The sequence below is a fragment of the Pinus tabuliformis genome, chromosome 7 (assembly GCF_031772625.1).
Source record: "Pinus tabuliformis cultivar Carrire ecotype Pingquan chromosome 7, CPIR1, whole genome shotgun sequence".
Lineage (NCBI taxonomy): Eukaryota > Viridiplantae > Streptophyta > Pinopsida > Pinales > Pinaceae > Pinus > Pinus tabuliformis.
Window position 1 is genome coordinate 543757149 of NC_142293.1, and position 19277 is coordinate 543776425.

Sequence of the window (19277 nt, forward strand, 5' to 3'; positions counted from 1 at the left end):
ATGAAACTTTGACATCATAAGCGCAGTCACATGAGTGAGAATGGGATGCAAATTATTCACTCAAGGAATTTGTTGCTAGGTTTGAAGCATGTTGATATGTATTTATGTGAGAACTATATTTATGGAAAAGAAAGGAGAGTTATATTTATTAGAGTTGGGAAAGAAAACAAGAGTGAAAAATTAGAGCTTGTGCATATAGATATATGCGGACCTACTAAGGTATCATGTCTCGGTGGCTCTTGTTATTATGTTACTTTTATTGATGGCACAACTAGGAAAAATTGGGTATATTGTATTTGAAATAAATCTGATGTCTGATACTTTTAAGAAATGGAAAGCTTTGGTTGATAATGAGATAGGAAAGAAGTTGAAGTGTAGTAGATCAGATAATGGAGGTGAATACTGCAATAAGAAGTTCTATTCAGAGAATGGAATTCGCAAAGAGAAGATAGTTGCATAAACACCACAAGAAAATGGCATGTCAAAAAGGATGAACAAGGTAATCATGGAGCGTGCAAGGTGCATGAGATTGCATGCAATATTTCCCTTACAATTTTGGGTAGATGTTATAGATATTGTTTTTTATCTAATAAACAATGTACCCTCAAGTTCCTTGGATGGTGGTATTCCAGAGGATACATGGACATGTAAAAAGGTAAACTACTCATTTCTAAATTCTTTCGATTGTGAAGCATTTGTCCACATTAATAAAGAAAATAGAACAAAGCTTGAGGAAAAATCAAAGAAGTGTACCTTCATTGGATATGGTATTAATGATTTTGTTTATCGCCTATATGATTATGAAAACCATAAAATCTTCAAGAGTAGGTGTAATTCAATGAAAGGGTCTTGTACAAATATCAATTGTAGGGAAAGAAACACTTAATAGAAAACACAAAGTACACAGTGCTTGATGAGATCCTAGAAAAAGTAAAGGTGTTAGGAAATCAAAATGATGAACATTAGCAATAACATCAAGAACAACCATAGCAGCAACAACAACATGCACCTCAAATTTTTTCTAGTGTTGTTAGAAGATTTACTAGGATAAGTAGACCCCCTAAATGATATTCTCCTTCATTATATTATGTATTGTTGTATGATTCTAGTGAACATAAATGATACAAAGAAGAAATGCAGGTAGAAACTTGAAAGAAGTGGGAGCAAGCCATGAAAGAAGATATGGACTCCTTGAAACATAACTGGACTTGGGACTTAGTTAGGTTAGATGCAGGTAATACAACATTTCAGAATAAATGGTTTTATAGGTTGAAGGAAGAAGATGGAGGAAAAAAGAGGTATAAGATTATAATTGTTGTAAAGGCGTTTTCACAAAATAAAGGTGTAGACTTTGATTAAATTTGTTCTCCTATTGTTAAAATGACTTCAATCAAAACTATTTTAAGTCTAGTGGCAACAGAAGATTTGCACCTTGAACAGTTAGATGTAAAGACAACCTTTCTCCATGGGATTTGGAGGAAGATATCTATATGCAACAACCACATGGGTATGAGGTAAAAGGGAAGGAGAAATTAGTGTGCAAGTTGAAGAAGAGTTTGTATGGCTTAAAACAGGCTCTAAGGTAGTGGTATCTAAAATTTTATAGGTTTATGTCTGAACAAGGTTATAATTGATGTTTCTCTGACCACTGTGCTTATCATAAAAAGAAAAATGATGGTATTTATATTATATTGTTATTTTATGTATATGACATGCTTGTTGTAGGGTCTAACATGTAGGAAATAAATTTGCTCAAAGGAAAATTGGCTAATTCATTTTCAATGAAGGATTTGGGTGCTACAAAGAAAATCCTAGGTATGACAATAACTAGAGACAGGAAAAATCTCAATAACATTGTCTCAAAGTGGGTACATAGAAAAGGTGATGGAAATATTTAATATGCAGAATGCAAAACTAATTAGTACACCTCTATCTATTCATTTAAAACTAAGGATATGTATCCCAAGACCTAGGAAGAGATTGAATATTATGTCTAAAGTTCCATATGCATCAGCAGTTGGAAGCCTAATGTATGCAATGGTGTGCACAAGGTCAGATATTGCACATGTAGTGGAAGTTGTGAGTAGGTATATGACCAATCTAGGAAAAGAGCATCGACTGGAAGTGAAATGGATTGTCATGTATTTGAGAGGTACCACCTATCAAGCGTAATGTTTTGGAAGTTCAAACAATATTTTACAGGGACATGTTGATGTAGATATGACAGGAGATAGAGATAACAAGAGGAGCACCAAAGGGTATGTGTTTATTGTAGGTGGAACAATTGTCAATTGGGTTTCAAAATTGCAAAACATTGTTGCACTTTCAACAATGGAAGCAAAGCATGTTGTTTGTATAGAGGCTAGTAAGGAAATGATTTAGTTACAAATGTTTATGGATGAGTTGGAAAAGAAGCAGGAGATGAGCATGTTATATAGTGACATCCAAAGTGTCATTCATCTTGCAAAGAACTCAACATTTCACTCCAAGAAAAAACATATACAACTCAGGTACCATTTCATACGGTCAGTTTTGGAAGATTGACAATTGAAGCTGGAAAAGATACACACTAGCCAGAATCCTACAAATATGTTCACAAAGGTGGTAACTAGGAAGAAACTAAGTTTCTTCTCAGTTTCAATATGTCTTTAAGTATGATGGTGAACATGAGAAACAATTAGGTCCAAGTGGAGGCATTGTCCAACCATTGAAGCAACAATGGAGTTGATAGATTCAGTCTCCAAGTGGGAGATTGTTAGGCGTGGAGGTTGATTATATTCCTAATTCAGATGTTTTATTTCAGCCGTGTGTGGATCCGAGTCCTTGATGGGGTAGTGTGGGGGGGATTGTCCCCAAATATTGCTTCTAGTGGGGCAGGAACAATTTCCTAGCCCCCCCTTAGCATGGGTTCAAGGGTAGCGCCCCCGGAGCAAAAAATAGATGAAAATTTGCCTTGTAAAATATTGTAATTTCGTAGTCAATCTAGGTCATTCATTAGGAAAAATATTTGACGGTAGAATTTATGTTAATTTAGGGTTTTTTAGCCTACAAGGAAACCCTCAATTTATATGAGGTAATTGTATTGCATTTTTGTATTATTATTTTGTGCAAGAAAGAGAAAGGAGACTCTATGGGAGCAAAGAGGAAATTAAAACATATTTGCTTTAGGTTATATCTCTTCATTTTGCTGGATAATATAAAAGGAAGGCCTAGTTGTTTCTCCATGGTTGTAGCCCAAATTGGGTGAACCATGTATATGTGTGTCTCTCTTGTGTTATGTTTTTCTATGTTTGTGACTCCACAATATTTTATGTGTTCCATTGCTTTGTTATTTAATTTATAACACTTTTACCTATATTTGGGTTTGGGGAAGCAATGGTAAACCTCATGTTTTTTCTCTTCATGTTCCAGACAATATTTTATGTAGAGAAGTCACTCATCAAATAGTCAGAACAGGTATAACCCTTGAATTGAAGAAAGCCTCCAAGAAGTTCTAGCCCTAATTCCCTTTGCACATTGGTTTGTTTACCCTTCAGAATTATAATCATGTTGAAAAGGAACTCGAGGTTCTATATGCGTTGAAGCTAGATACTATTCCTACAAGGCCACATGATCCTTCTAAGGTGACCACGAATTTAGCTAATGATGCAAATATCAAGAAATATGTTCATGAAGTCAACCATTCTGTTGAATTTTTTTGTGGAGCTCCTTATTATTTTTCTATCTGTAATAAAGCCAAGGAGATGACCCTAACATTTCATAATTTTTAGGGATATTAGAAGGTCCATATTTCCTTTACACTTTCTTAAGTTGCTAGAAAGCTATGTTATATCATAAAAAGCAGTCATTTCTTCTTCACAATAGGTCACTCCAAAAAATTCAATTCTTGTCCAAGTATCTTTAGTGGATTCCTCAGTGAAAAATACTTTATAGAATCCATTAGTTAATGATATTGTCAAATATTGGAAAACATTCATGGAAATTACTTCAGTTTCTATCCAACTAAAGGAAGAAGTGACAATGTGTGAAATAAATTCCTCTATCATTGTTGGACAATAGTCAGTGAATGTCTCTCTTAATTCTTCAAATATTTCTCTTACATAACCATGTGCCATTCCTAAAACACCTATTAGCTCTCGACTTAGTGTGGAGACAATTCCAACATTTCTAACTACTGCAATTCAGCTAAATATTGAGGAGATTCCATGAATAGAAGTATTTTATACTCCTTAGAATAAGGCCATCCTGAATAAGAATATGAAGAAAGGGAAGGTTGTTGATACAAAAGTCATGACAACAAGTTCTGCTTCACAACCATCCTTGTTGGAAGTAGTGTGGAAAGGAACATTAATGTCTCCAAATGAAGAGCTTGAAGAACTAAATCAGTATGCAGGAGCTAGTTATTCTTTTGCTAGTATGGATAAAGCATCTCGAGTTAGAGATTTTCTCAAAGAAAAGGTCGAAAGAATTTAGCAGTTGGAACATGAATCTTCATAGTTCCAAGCACAAATGTAGGCACATATAACTTTGGTTAGAGGTCAATATGAGTATGAGATAAAGCAGAGAGCTGACAAGATAAAAGGGCTACAAGAGATGATTAAGAAAATTAAGGCAAGTTATCTAAATCTTATCAAATTCAAGCATGAAGCTAATGAATTAAACTAACAACTTCAATACCAGAAATAACTCCTCTGACACAAGTTAAGCATGATTCAAGCTCAAGAAAAGTTGGTTAAATATTTTTTTGATGAAGTTATTGATATATAAATCTAATATGATGAAACTAAGCATAAATTAAGTGAACTTATGCAATGGAAATATGATCCTAAGAGGTTCTATCCAAACTTGCCCAAAATTAATGAAATGTAAAATTCTACAACACTCCACACTTAGAAGGATAAGATACATTTGGTTAGAATATTAGTGAATGATGCTTAAAGGATTTCTAATTCTATTATTTTGTTTGTCACCTAGTCACTCAAGGAAGCGAGGATGTTACCAAGTGAAGAAGAGGAGGTTCTCCCAGAGGAAGATATATTAAAAGAGAATTGGAAAAGTAACAGGACAAAGTTTAGTAAAAGGATTGAGCAATTAACAAAGGTATATTTTGAATTGACTTGGGAGTTTCTTATCAATCCACATGGTTACGTTCAGGTAACCAAGGTTATTATCAAACACGAAACTCAACTTATGTCATCTTTGCAAGCTCAAGCATTGAGCTATCAAATGAACATGAAGCCTTATTCTCCTCTTGAACTAGCATCTCTTCTAGAAGTTCATCAACATTGGAGAATATCTGATGGCTCCTCATCTACACCAGTTCCCCCAAATTGATTATTTCATTTTAAATTATAACTAATATCTATTTCCTTATAGTTTGTTTTACTTTATTTTTTATAATATCAGACTTGTAAATGTTCTCTCTTTTGTATTGAAAATATATTTAAAGGACTCTCGAGCTTAGCTAAAGGTGTTGGCATTATGATACATATGTTGTACTTGATGGCAACCCACTCATCTCAGATAATAAATTAGTGTAGAGAAACGTTCACGCACTTATATGCAGAGAAAAGTTTATTTCATGTAGAGAAAATTTCACACACTTTTATGCAGAGAAAAGTTTATTTCATGTAGAGAAAAGTTCACGCACTTTTATGCAGAGAAAAGTTTATTTCATGTAGAGAAAAAGTTCACGCACTTTCATGCAAGGAAAAGCGCGTATATGTTGGAGAACTTACCTTTGGTCCATGGTAGTTAGTCCTTGGTATTTGAACCTATGAGGAAAAGCGCGTATATGTTGGAGAACTTACCTTTGGTCCATGGTAGTTAGTCCTTGGTATTTGAACCTATGAGGAAAAGCATGTATATGTTGGAGAACTTACCTTTGGTCCATGGTAGTTAGTCCTTGGTATTTGAACCTATGAGGAAAAGCGCGTATATTTTGGAGAACTTACCTTTGGTCCATGGTAGTTAGTCCTTGGTATTTGAACCTATGAGGAAAAGCACGTATATGTTGGAGAACTTACCTTTGGTCCATGGTAGTTAGTCCTTGGTATTTGAACCTATGGTTTTGGACCATGGTACTTCGTCAAAAGTGTTGATCTCACGTACTTTCATGGTTGGTTCATGGTATTAGTCCAACAGTTTTTTGATCCTATGGTTTTGGCCCGTGGTATTGTGAAAGGCCTAAGCCTATATAAAGCAAAGGAGATCACTTGGCTAATTCATCCTTGCAATTGAATATCTTAAGATCTGAAATATTGGGTTATTGTTTTGAAAGTTTGATCTATGAAAGTGAAGTTGAAAGCGAATCTGTGAAGGGTGATCTCTCGAGCGCTGCAGCTGCGGAAGTGCGGAGGCGCCACAGAAGGCGCAGTGCGGAGGCGCCACAGAAGGCGTAGTGCGGAGACGCCACAGAGGCGCCACAGAAGGCGCAGTGCGGAGACGCCACAGAGGCGCCATAGAAGGCGCAGTGCAGAGGCGCCACAGAAGGCGCAGTGCGGAGGCGCCACAGAAGGTGCAGTGCGGAGGCGCCACAGAACGTGCAGTGTAGAGGCGCCACAGAAGGCGCAGTGCGGAGGCGCCACAGAAGGCGCAGTGCAGAGGCGCCACAGAAGGCGCAGTGTAGAGGCGCCACAGAAGGCGCAGTGCGGAGACGCCATAGAGGCGCCACAGAAGGCGCAGTGCAGAGGCGCCACAGAAGGCGCAGTGCGGAGGCGCCACAGAAGGCGCAGTGCGGAGACGCCACAGAGGCGCCATAGAAGGCGTAGTGCGGAGGCGCCACAGAAGGCGCAGGTGCGGTGGTCGCGGCGCCACAGAAGGCGCAGGTGCGGAGGTAGTACAGATATCCGCAGATCTATACCAGTGAAGTTGCGATCCCTACTTAAAATTTGTTTTAACTGCCTTTGACTATTCTGCAGGGTTTTGGGTGCATAACTGAAGTTTGGTTACTGGTATTGAGTTTAGATAACAGCATGATTAATGACTTATCTTTATGTACTAGATCTGGTTGATAACTCTCATAATATCATTGTATATGTATGGATCTGGTGATTGGGTGATTCAGAAGGTTGTTTGATTATGAGCTTCAATGTTGTTGTTGGGTCCATTATGAAAATTGGATGAAAAGTGGCCTTTCAGATTATGTGTTGTGCTTCAGTGTATCCAATCTGAAAATTGATGAAACGTGGTACCTGGAGGAGAGAAGATTGTAGGCCAGCGCCTATGTACTAGTATCTAAGCTAGTACAAAAGCTAAGGGAGATCTTTGGAGCATTGTAGCAGGTAGCAGCCTACGTACTAGTAAATGGATCGGCTAGTACAAGAGCAAAGGGGGTTGTAGCTCCCGTACTGGTATAAGACTGCACCAGTACAAATATTGTAAAATGATTTTCTTATTAAGAAGAAGATTGAGATGACTTGCAGCAGGTGGTTTTTCTCCCGCATTGGGTTTCCACCTTATATCATGGTGTTCATGTGTGTGCCTTATGTGTGATTATCTATTCTCTATTACGGCATCTGTTATCTGATAATATGGTTGATAATGTTCTAATGCACTCATTGAAGATCAATTAACTTAATCATAAGAAGTTGTGGAAGTAGCATATATGAATCTGATTATGGAAATGAAAAAGTTTTATTAATGTGATAATACTGATTCACCCCCCCCTCTCAGTATTATTTCCAACAATTGGTATCAGAGCAGGTCCTTTGATAGAAGCTTGATCGCTTGAAGGAGATCCGTGGAACAATGGGAAAGAAGCTTAAGAAGAAAGCACCTAAGAAAAAGAAGTCATCTCAGAAGAACTATGACAGTGGGAGAATCGATTGGGGATTAGGTATAAGAAGCTCTTCAGATTCAGAATCAGATTCAGAATCATTATCAGGTATGAATATATTATCCTCTGATGTTCCAGCTATATTTCCTTTTGGAAGAGATGAAAGTGATAGCGAAACTACTGAATTTGCTCTTATGGGTGAACAAGAAAGATATCAAATAGAGGCAGAATTTAAAAGGCTGACAAACAAAATTAGAGATCAACAAGATCTATTGAACAAAAGGGAATGTGATTTCAAAGAAGAAGCTACCAAACTAAAGGCCCAACTAGAAGAAGGAAACAAGGTAAGAAATCTACTCAAGGACAAGGAAGACCAATGTCAAAAATTGCAGCATGAAGTGACATCATTAAGAAAAGAAGTCAACGAAAGAAGCACAACCATCAAGAAACTCAAAGATAGATCCAACTACTATGAAAATCTTGAAGCTACAATCCTCTCACTAAAAGGAGATCTTAAAGAATCAAAGAAGCAGAATACAGATCTACTCCAAGTTATTGCAAAACAAGAAAACGAAGTCACCAGCTTAAAATCTCAACTAGAATGTGCCTTCCGAGTTCTTCAAATGCAGCAGGATCTGAATGAAGAACAAGAAAAGGAGATTCTCAAACTAAGGGAACAAATGGAAGAAGGAAGGAAAGCTGAAGAAGATTTGAAAAAGCAATCTCTTGAAAAGGAAGAACAGCTTCAGGTTGAGGTAAATATCTTGAAAGGTAAACTAGAAGAAAAGGATAAGCTTTTACGATTTCAAGATAGTTCTAAAGTCTTGGATGATATTCTTAGTAGTCAAAGGTCTCCTGCTATAAAGACTGGTCTTGGTTTCCATGAATCTGTTGAAGGTGAATCTAGTTCACAAGGTGAGGCAAGGAACTCTAAAGAGAAATCTAAAGTGATCAACGAAGAAATGAAAGATCAATCTCATCATCAACCAAGAAAAGAGATTCCTCAAAGAAAATCCTTTACTCCTCCTATGAATAATGTTGAATGTTATGTATGTCATAATCTTGGACATGTTGCAGCTAGATGTAGAAGAAGAAGGGTTCAAGACCATTATGCAGAAAGATCATCACATTCAAGGTACTTTTATGGATATTGCTTTGCTTGCAATATGTTTGGTCACAAAGCTGCTGATTGTTACAGGAGGAATATGAAACATGTAAGATGTTATGCATGTAACAAGCTTGGACATATAGCTAAGGAATGCAGGAACAAAGTGTGGGCACCATATCAAAAGGAGAAAATGTCATCATCACACTTGAAGATATGGAGGAAAAAGGAAGTACAGTCAGAAAAAGGCGGCACTGCACAACGTACAGACATACCAAAATCAGAGGGAGCTGAAAGTACAAAACTTCAGTGTCCTGAATCTCATATGCAAACTCCATAAAGGAAAGTTGCATATATACGCGAGTTAGTTACTGCACAGTCACGTATATGATTGTTTGAAGAAAGGCAGTAGGGACAGATTCAAGAGAAGGATCAGTTTTGCTCTAGTTAATAATAATGATGTGTGGATATGATGGTTAGAAGTGTTTTGGTTCTAACTTGATATTGATGATGTCTTGATACTTCTTATTGATATGCATGATCAGACAGATGGCACAGGTTTAGAGGGAGCATATGGACTTAATGCATTATTGGCATTATGGTTAATAGTCCTTGGTGATGATACTTATATGGATAAATGATTCATCTTGCTATGGTTATGAGTTGTTCACATGGTTCTTGGATCAGATTTATGGTTGATTCTCTAATGATGCTTGCATGGGAAGCACTTAGCTTGAATTCACATCTTCTTGATGTTGAGTCACTCATATGCTGCTATCGTCATATGCATAAAGATCATATATTACAGTTATGATTCCTTTCATTCTTGGCACAAATGGATGAGGATTGTTGGCTGGATACAGGGATGATTATTCAAAGTTGCATTGTTGGAGACATGATGATAATGAGCTCTTATCTATATGATGATAGGATTGTTTCATACATATGTTGATTAATGCAGATATTCCCAATTGATGATACTTGATTCATGTAGATCTGGATGGCTATGACGTTTCTCACATAGAATGTGAAATTCTGTTGATGCGGACATACCTTGATGATTCATGCACTAATACAAGTTGCTGGTCTAGTTGCTGTTGATAGATACTATGGAGCAGATCATAAAGTGTTGTTGCTGATGTTCATCTTATTTAGGTGATGTCATATCAAGACTCATGATGTAATAGTGTCATCTCTTCAGGTCATGTAACGACCTATGTTGGTTTCCCCACTATGCCTGGGATGAAGATGTAATGTATTTGGTTTTCATTTTTCTGATATATCCCCACTTGGTTGGGTGATGGATGTATGTATTGAATCTTTTAGGAAGGTCATTTGTGATGTAGAACATCCTTTTGCAGACCTTGCTTACGGTCAGGGGGAGCCTGAGCATGAACAACACTATATAGCAGAGCAAACATCTCAGCTTGTTCTCAGAAAGAGCATGATCAGATTGGTGCACCATGACATATACAAAGGGGGAGCTCATTTAGAGATTTCAAAAGGTACTCAGGGGGAGCTTATAATGCATTGTTGGCATTATGGAGGACGTACAGAAGGAGATCTTGGATGCTGGTATGATTATTGCTGCAATCTATCTCTTTCATGGTCATGGATTATGGTTCTTCTTTGCAGATCTGGTTTATAGTCAGGGGGAGCATGTTCTTAGGGGGAGCATAACCCTTTGCCCTTGATGTCAAAGGGGGAGAGTGATTGGTTGTTGTTGCCATCAAGTCCAAAGGGGGAGATTGTTGGCATTATGATACATATGTTGTACTTGATGGCAACCCACTCATCTCAGATAATAAATTATAGTGTAGAGAAAAGTTCACGCACTTATATGCAGAGAAAAGTTTATTTCATGTAGAGAAACGTTCACGCACTTTTATGCAGAGAAAAGTTTATTTCATGTAGAGAAAAGTTCACGCACTTTTATGCAGAGAAAAGTTTATTTCATGTAGAGAAAAAGTTCACGCACTTTCATGCAAGGAAAAGCGCGTATATGTTGGAGAACTTACCTTTGGTCCATGGTAGTTAGTCCTTGGTATTTGAACCTATGAGGAAAAGCGTGTATATGTTGGAGAACTTACCTTTGGTCCATGGTAGTTAGTCCTTGGTATTTGAACCTATGAGGAAAAGCGCGTATATTTTGGAGAACTTACCTTTGGTCCATGGTAGTTAGTCCTTGGTATTTGAACCTATGAGGAAAAGCGCGTATATGTTGGAGAACTTACCTTTGGTCCATGGTAGTTAGTCCTTGGTATTTGAACCTATGGTTTTGGACCATGGTACTTCGTCAAAAGTGTTGATCTCACGTACTTTCATGGTTGGTTCATGGTATTAGTCCAGCAGTTTTTTGATCCTATGGTTTTGGCCCGTGGTATTGTGAAAGGCCTAAGCCTATATAAAGCAAAGGAGATCACTTGGCTAATTCATCCTTGCAATTGAATATCTTAAGATCTGAAATATTGGGTTATTGTTTTGAAAGTTTGATCTATGAAAGTGAAGTTGAAAGCGAATCTGTGAAGGGTGATCTCTCGAGCGCTGCAGCTGCGGAAGTGCGGAGGCACCACAGAAGGCGCAGTGCGGAGGCGCCACAGAAGGCGCAGTGCGAAGATGCCACAGAGGCGCCACAAAAGGCTCAGTACGAAGACGCCACAGAGGCGCCACAGAAGGCGCAGTGCGGAGGCGCCACAGAAGGCGCAGTGCGGAGGCGCCACAGAAGGCGCAGTGCGGAGGCGCCACAGAAGGCGCAGTGCGGAGGCGCCACAGAAGGCGCAGTGCGGAGACGCCACAGAAGGCGCAGTGCGGAGGCGCCACAGAAGGCGCAGTGCGGAGGCGCCACAGAAGGCGCAGTGCAGAGACGCCACAGAGGCACCATAGAAGGCGCAGTGCAGAGGCACCACAAAAGGCGCAAGTGCAGTGGTCGCGGCGCCACAGAAGGCGCAGGTGCGGAGGTAGTACAGATATCCACAGATATATACCAGTGAAGTTGCGATCCCTGCTTAAAATTTGTTTTAACTGCCTTTGACTATTCTGCAGGGTTTTGGGTGCATAATTGATGTTTGGTTACTGGTATTGAGTTCAGATAACAGCATGATTAATGACTTATCTTTATGTACTAGATCTGGTTGATAACTCTCATAATATCATTGTATATGTATGGATCTGGTGATTGGGTGATTCAGAAGGTTGTTTGATTATGAGCTTCAATGTTGTTGTTGGGTCCAGTATGAAAATTGGATGAAAAGTGGCCTTTCAGATTATGTGTTGTGCTTCAGTGTATCCAGTCTGAAAATTGATGAAACGTGGTACCTGGAGGAGAGAAGATTGTAGGCCAGCGCTTATGTACTAGTATCTAAGCTAGTACAAAAGCTAAGGGAGATCTTTGGAGCATTGTAGTAGGTAGCAGCCTGCGTACTAGTAAATGGATCAGCTAGTACAAGAGCAAAGGGGGTTGTAGCTCCCATACTGGTATAAGACTGCACCAGTACAAATATTGTAAAAGGATTTTCTTATTAAGAAGAAGATTGAGATGACTTGCAGCAAGTGGTTTTTCTCCCGCATTGGGTTTCCACCTTATATCATGGTGTTCATGTGTGTGCCTTATGTGTGATGATCTATTCTCTATTACGGCATCTGTTATCTGATAATATGGTTGATAATGTTCTAATGCACTCATTGAAGATCAATTAACTTAATCATAAGAAGTTGTGGAAGTAGCATATATGAATCTGATTATGGAAATGAAAAAATTTTATTAATGTGATAAGACTGATTCACGCCCCCCCCCCCCCCCCCCCCTCTCAGTATTATTTCCAACAAAAGGGTTCTGAAATTTTGCAAGAAAAGCTTTGTTTCATTTTTGTGATGTACCATATCTTTAATATAACCTTTGAACCACTTGTTGATTTTGCATCTATGAGGAGTAAATCCAAATCAAAACTTCTATCAACATTGTTTTCTTTCAATTTATAATTGCAATCTCATCTTATATTTTTATTTCTTATGGTTATGATTAATTGATTGAGATATTGTCACTTTTGATATATTGCAATTTGTTGATTATAAGTGTAAGAGAAACAAAATTATATGTGAACGTTGTATAAAATTAATTCAATTAAATATTTAATTGAATTAATTTATCTTCAGATTGTTTCAATTAATGGTACAATTGTAAATCTTTATTTCCAATTATATGTTATCTTTCCTTTTCACATATAAATATATTTTTCACATATAAATATAAGCACCCATGTTACTAGCATTTATTATAATTTAATTCAAATTTCTATTTATTGCCTTTATTAAGTGCTACCAATCCATTCCCATTCCTTCTTTATATATTTCACATCTTCCAAGTCTCCACCCATTTGCGCAATCTCTATATGAGTAACTGTACCCAATTCAAAACCAGTCAAAAACACTAGCCCAAATGGAAAATAGTCTAATTTGGGGCTCTGACCAGGTGCTCTCCCAAATGTTGGTGAGGAAAATTTTGGCCATCAACAAGAAGGTATTTCTTGAGCTTCCTTTGGACTATTATAGAAGGTGGAAAAGGAATTCACCATGTGTCAAGACATGGATGCACACTTTGGAAACCTATGTGTGCGATCCCTAATAAACTACCAATACACATTGTAGTGTGTTGTGTGCATACCCTAGTAGCCTATGCATGAACAGTTCAACACATTATGAGCACTTCTTATACCATGCATTCCTTCTGCCCCCATACCTACCTACACTTGGAATTAACCTTTTCTCATTACAAGTGTCTCTATCTATTACATGCCTACAAACAAATATCCTAGAATCACCTACTCTATTATGGAAGATCAATTGATTCACCTACAACACATGAATGCCATACCCATAGATTTATGCCAGAATAACACATGGAACTCTAAGAAATTAACTATACATGTACATATGTTAGAATGTTGTGCGCACACCTGAGTATCCTATGCAAACACACTTTAGCACACTATGAGAACTCCATCATACCATGTGTGCCTTCACTCCCTACACAAATCTACACCCATTGTCACACCTTCTCTCATTGTGGGTGCCTCTTTCCACTACCTACCTACAAATGAAGTTGCCAACCATTTCCTACTATATTAAAACATTGGCATGTTAGGGGATAATATTCCTTGTAATGTTAAGTTTAATGTTGCATGACACTTTATTAAATTCAGAGTTATATTTCTAATATAGTAAAAAGGTAATACATCTTTGTTTAAGTAACTCAAATTTCTCATGGGTGGATGGTTTTCTACTACATGTATTATTTCATTAGAGATCTTGGTGCAAGTCTAAGATATGAACATGGTACACTTGCATTAATTGCTAGAGTATTGAACCCAAGTTCACTGCACCACAAGTATGAATCCTCCTATGGTCTCTCTCTCTATCCACGTAGTTTAATCTCAATGTAGTGATACAAAAATGCATGGATTTGGTTGGAATGTGTAAAAAAGTGTGAGTGACATGATGTGTAGCCTTGAAACCATCCAACACAACATTCGAATGATAAAATTGACACCACTAAAGTTAGTAAAACTATTTATGATTTAAAAACATCTTTGATTTGGATCTCCAACTAGTAAGAAATTGGAAGATAATTTATATAGCATTATAGAATGAAATTTTACTAAACACAAGACCTTTCTATAGAGATATGGGAACCACTTAAAAGTTCCTTGATTTGGTTCCATGTAGGACTGCATGAGATAAAAGGAGAGAACCTAACATGGCCTTATCTCTAGATTAACTTTCAACAACATTACATGTGATCATCAACAACAAGGCCCTTGGACTTGATAGATTCCCTTGTGAATTTTATTATCCCATGTAGTAGTTGGATCTACTGCATAATTAACATAGGGGGATTAACACATGATCTCAGGTGGGAGGATTAATTAAGGAATTACCAAATTCATTCCGAAGGTAGGGGACATAAAGATTATTACTAATTGAAGGTCCATTGTTTTTCTTAACATATCCTATCAAATTATAGCCAAATGATTTGTTTTATATATCAAGAACATTCTCCCCAAGAGAATTGAACCTGAACATAATGGATTCATTTGGAGGAGATTCATTCTAGATAATGTTATCATAGTACATTATAAGGGCATGGAATGAGCCAATTTGGCTAAGTTTGATGCCATGTTCATAAAAATTGATTTTGAGAAGGCCTATATTCAAGTGGAGTGGACCTTCATTGTGGCAATGATTTAGCTCTAGAATTTGGTCCACCTCTTATTTATAGATGCCTCAACCTATAATTCGATTAATGGTTCCTCTTTTAAGGAGGTAGGGCTTTCATATCTATCAAATAGAGTTTCCCTTTGGCCCTAGTGATCTATGTTTTAGTGGTTGAGGCCATTTGTTATTTATTTGGCTCTAAGGTTATTTTGTGGGTAATTCAAGTGATTCCTCTACTAGAACAAGGTGCTAGGAAATTGGTTAATGGTTACTTTTTTATTGTCTCCTTGATAGTCCCAAAGGACTAGGCTTCCTAGGCTTAGAACATGCAGTGTTTGGACACCTTATATGTATAATGATTAGCTCAAGCATTCCATGGGATAGTGTTATAAACATAATTATAAATATAATAATAATTAATTAATTAAATGAAAATTCAAAAGGGAACATACCCTTTCACCTTATGTCGAATGAATGCTATAAGTAAATTGTAATGAGTGTTATTGTATTCGTCATTCTTATTCATTTTATTAATTATTTATAAATACATTTATGCAATTACAAATAAATTGTCTACACACATACAAACGAGAATTTTTGTTACATTGGTATCTGACTTAGTAAATCTAACCTTATCACCAACTACTACCATATCCTCTTCCATACATTTGTCCATACAACCACCACACGTATGTACGACTGTCCATAAATATTTTGTATTACACCAGTGGCACATTGCCATATATCCATGCTTAAATTATGCTTCCAATCTATGCATCTCTGCTCCATAATTGTTGTCACCCTGTCATTTTAATGATTTCTATATCCCTTTCAATTGTTGTGTGCCATGATGTTTTAACAAAAACCATACCCCTTTCAACCACTACATACCATGCCATTTTAATCATCGTTGTAGCCCTTTTGACTATTGTGTGCCATTTTGTCCAAGTATTATGATGCTTTGTTGACCATAGTCATTGACCACTTTTGTTGGCCAATACCTTCCACAAGTGCCTATTATGTACTATAGCCAATCATCTTTACCCACCATCATGTCTTCATCCTACCTTTCACAAATCAAATTCCTATGGACATATAGCTTGACCCTTTACTTTTTTAATTAATTTAAAATAAGTGAAAAAAATAAAAACTAATTTATTAAAAATTAAGAAGTAAATTTTACACACACATATATTAATAATATTTTTATAATATAATTAATTTATATATTTAAATTGACAATATATTTATAACATAATTAATTTAAATATAAAAGCACCTGGATCCGAGCATTTTCTAGACAACTAAGCCTAATCATTCACCTAATGCCTGGCACGAAGTTGATGTCCACCTAGCAACCTTACACCATGACTCGTCTTTCCATGCATCCTCACTCCATTAATTTCCATCCCCCTTTTCTTCCTCGCACATTCCGGATTAATGTTCCTCTGGGTACCACCCTATCTCTATTAATGTCTCATGCCATTACGCCTTATTGCCACATTCATCCTCCCTCTCTTGACATTCCACTCTCCACCTAGCTCTGCAATCATTTTCACTCCACTTCCTTGGATTCCATACTTGTTGTGCCTTCAACACACTCCTTTACCTCCCAAATAGATTCAATGGTCAAGGAAAGGGGTCATGCCCACCATCATGATAGAGGTAGAGGATGGTGTCATCCACCTATATCTCCTACACTAGAAGAAAACTTGAAACTCTATGATATTGATATCCCAGAGAACATTAAGCACAAATTTACATTCATGGAAGCCATAGAAAGTCGTCGGTTTGGCAAATGAGATATAATTGACAAATTGATAAAGGAATTTTTAAAATCAATGGAAAACAACTTTAAGAATGAGAAATGATGATAAGGATGAAGAAACAATGATACTTAACTTCTAGGGTAAAGATATTAACTAGCTAATTGAGAGGGTAGATGCGTTAATTACAAGACCCTTAACTTATCAGAAAATTACATCAAGTCCACAATCAAAAATACAAGTGAACATGAACATTAAAAAACATCTACAGTAAATTTTTTAGGTAGAAAATAGAACATAAGAGTCTCAAATAGATACTATAAACAAATTACAAAGGAGTTACAAAAATATGAAGGTAAAAACTATAAAGAAAAAATCGTTTGGTTCAACAAAATGGAAAGAATTTTTTAATCAAACCCCCCATTGGGTGAAAGAGAAAAAATAATGACAACCTCAATAATTTAGAAAAAAGATTATGACTAGTTTCTATGGTGGAGCAGAAAATATGATGCTTGTTCTTTCCATTGGAAAAAATTCACAATGGCTCTATTAACAAAGATTGCATGACGAACAAGACGATGACCTATACAACAAATTTGTTCATCTTAAAAAAAAAAGAAATATGAATGACTACATGCACGAATTATAAGTTTTGTACAGAAGACAAAATGGGTTCATAGATGAACAAATTACTAAAAGTGTACATCTATGGATTGAAATATTACATTTGTAGTGAAATAAAGCCATGGAACTCTAAAACAATTGAGGAGGCTACACATGCAATGAAATCAATTGAACAAGAGAACACATTCAACAAGTCATCATTTACCAAAGAAGATGAAATCCAACATTATGAATCAGATAAGAAAGCACTAAACAAATGTAGATGTTGTGATGACAAATGGTTGCCATGAAATAGATGCAACAATAAGAAACTATATACTTAAGAAACAATAAAATACTCAAACATATATAGCCATGAATTACAGAGGGTTAGAAAAGAAAAAAGAAATGTAAGTGTGGGAAAAAATGGACATCAGGACATAGATGTGAAGACATGTAGTTACACTATAATAAAATTGTTGATAGGAGGCAGGTAGAAGTACATAATACGGATGATGAAATCATTGTAGAATATAATGTAGATTCATACCTTGACGATACAACATAAAAAGAATCACTAGCATCCATCTCATGCATTCAACCAAATAGAAATGAAGGAAAATAACTTCAATGAATTATATTCACTCCAAAAGGCCAATTGCAACCACTAATTACAAAATATGTTTCACTGCATCTCAGGAAGGAAAGGATCCAATCATTAAAAAAAAACAACTCTACAGTTCTTCTAACAACTCTACTATTCTTCTGATACATTTTGTGTAAATAATGTAAATTCTATACAAGTTGTGGATGCAGAGCATGTAGATGAATAAGATTCAAAGGGGCTTAGCCCCTTGTTTTATGTAAATTTTGAGTTGGTTTTGAGATCCACCCATGGTCCGCAGAACATGGCAATGTATGAAAAAGGCTATAAATAGGTGTGTCTTAGAGAGTCTAAGGCATAATTTTGATAAGAAATGGATAGATAGAAGATACGTGATAGCTAAGAGAAGTGGGTCATATAGGAGAAGAAAGGCTTTGCAGCTGAGTACGCAGAGGCCTAGGTAGAGTCTGCAACTGAGTGCAGGGTAGTTTTGAGTCTGTAATCCTGAATTGAAGATCAATAAAGATAATTTCCAAAGAATTCTTGCGTATTTCCATTTATCTCAGTTAATGTTATATGCTTTTGACGAATGATATGTTTTGTTGGCTTATTGGGGCCTAACCCGGTTCAAAAATGTTTAGCCAAACAAATCCCAGCACTACTGGCCCTTTCGGCAACAGTCCGTGGAGCGCGGACTGAAGTCTCACCCGAGGTAGTATGGGAGGGTGCTAGAACTAGGTTTCCACACCCTAGGGATGTCTCGATGTGGTTTGGGTTTGCACGGAGCAATCCTATGCATGGCACTGCTTTCGTTCGGCTGTCTTGTTAGAGCAACTACCTTAGTCAAGCATGAATACAATTTACCCTTTCCCGTGCTTATTATTATAATAGATCTTTGGTTATTTATGAAGTTACAACACTTCCAGTTATTATTCAACTTAAACAGAGATGCGCGTAATCATAACTCAGGAACAGATGCATAAACCAGAATCGAGAACAAATACACAATATTTCAGAAACACTTATCTCTATTAATGTCCTTTATCCAGTTACAATCAACTTCCTGCCCTGCAAACATAGTTGCAGGGGTCCGCGCACACAGCTGCTGACTCTAACCAGGCCTCCATGTTATAGACATTTTTGGGCACTGCAACCCCAAGCATAAAATGTCCATAAACCGAGGGCTCCTAAGTCCCTAAAAGTGTTGTTCTA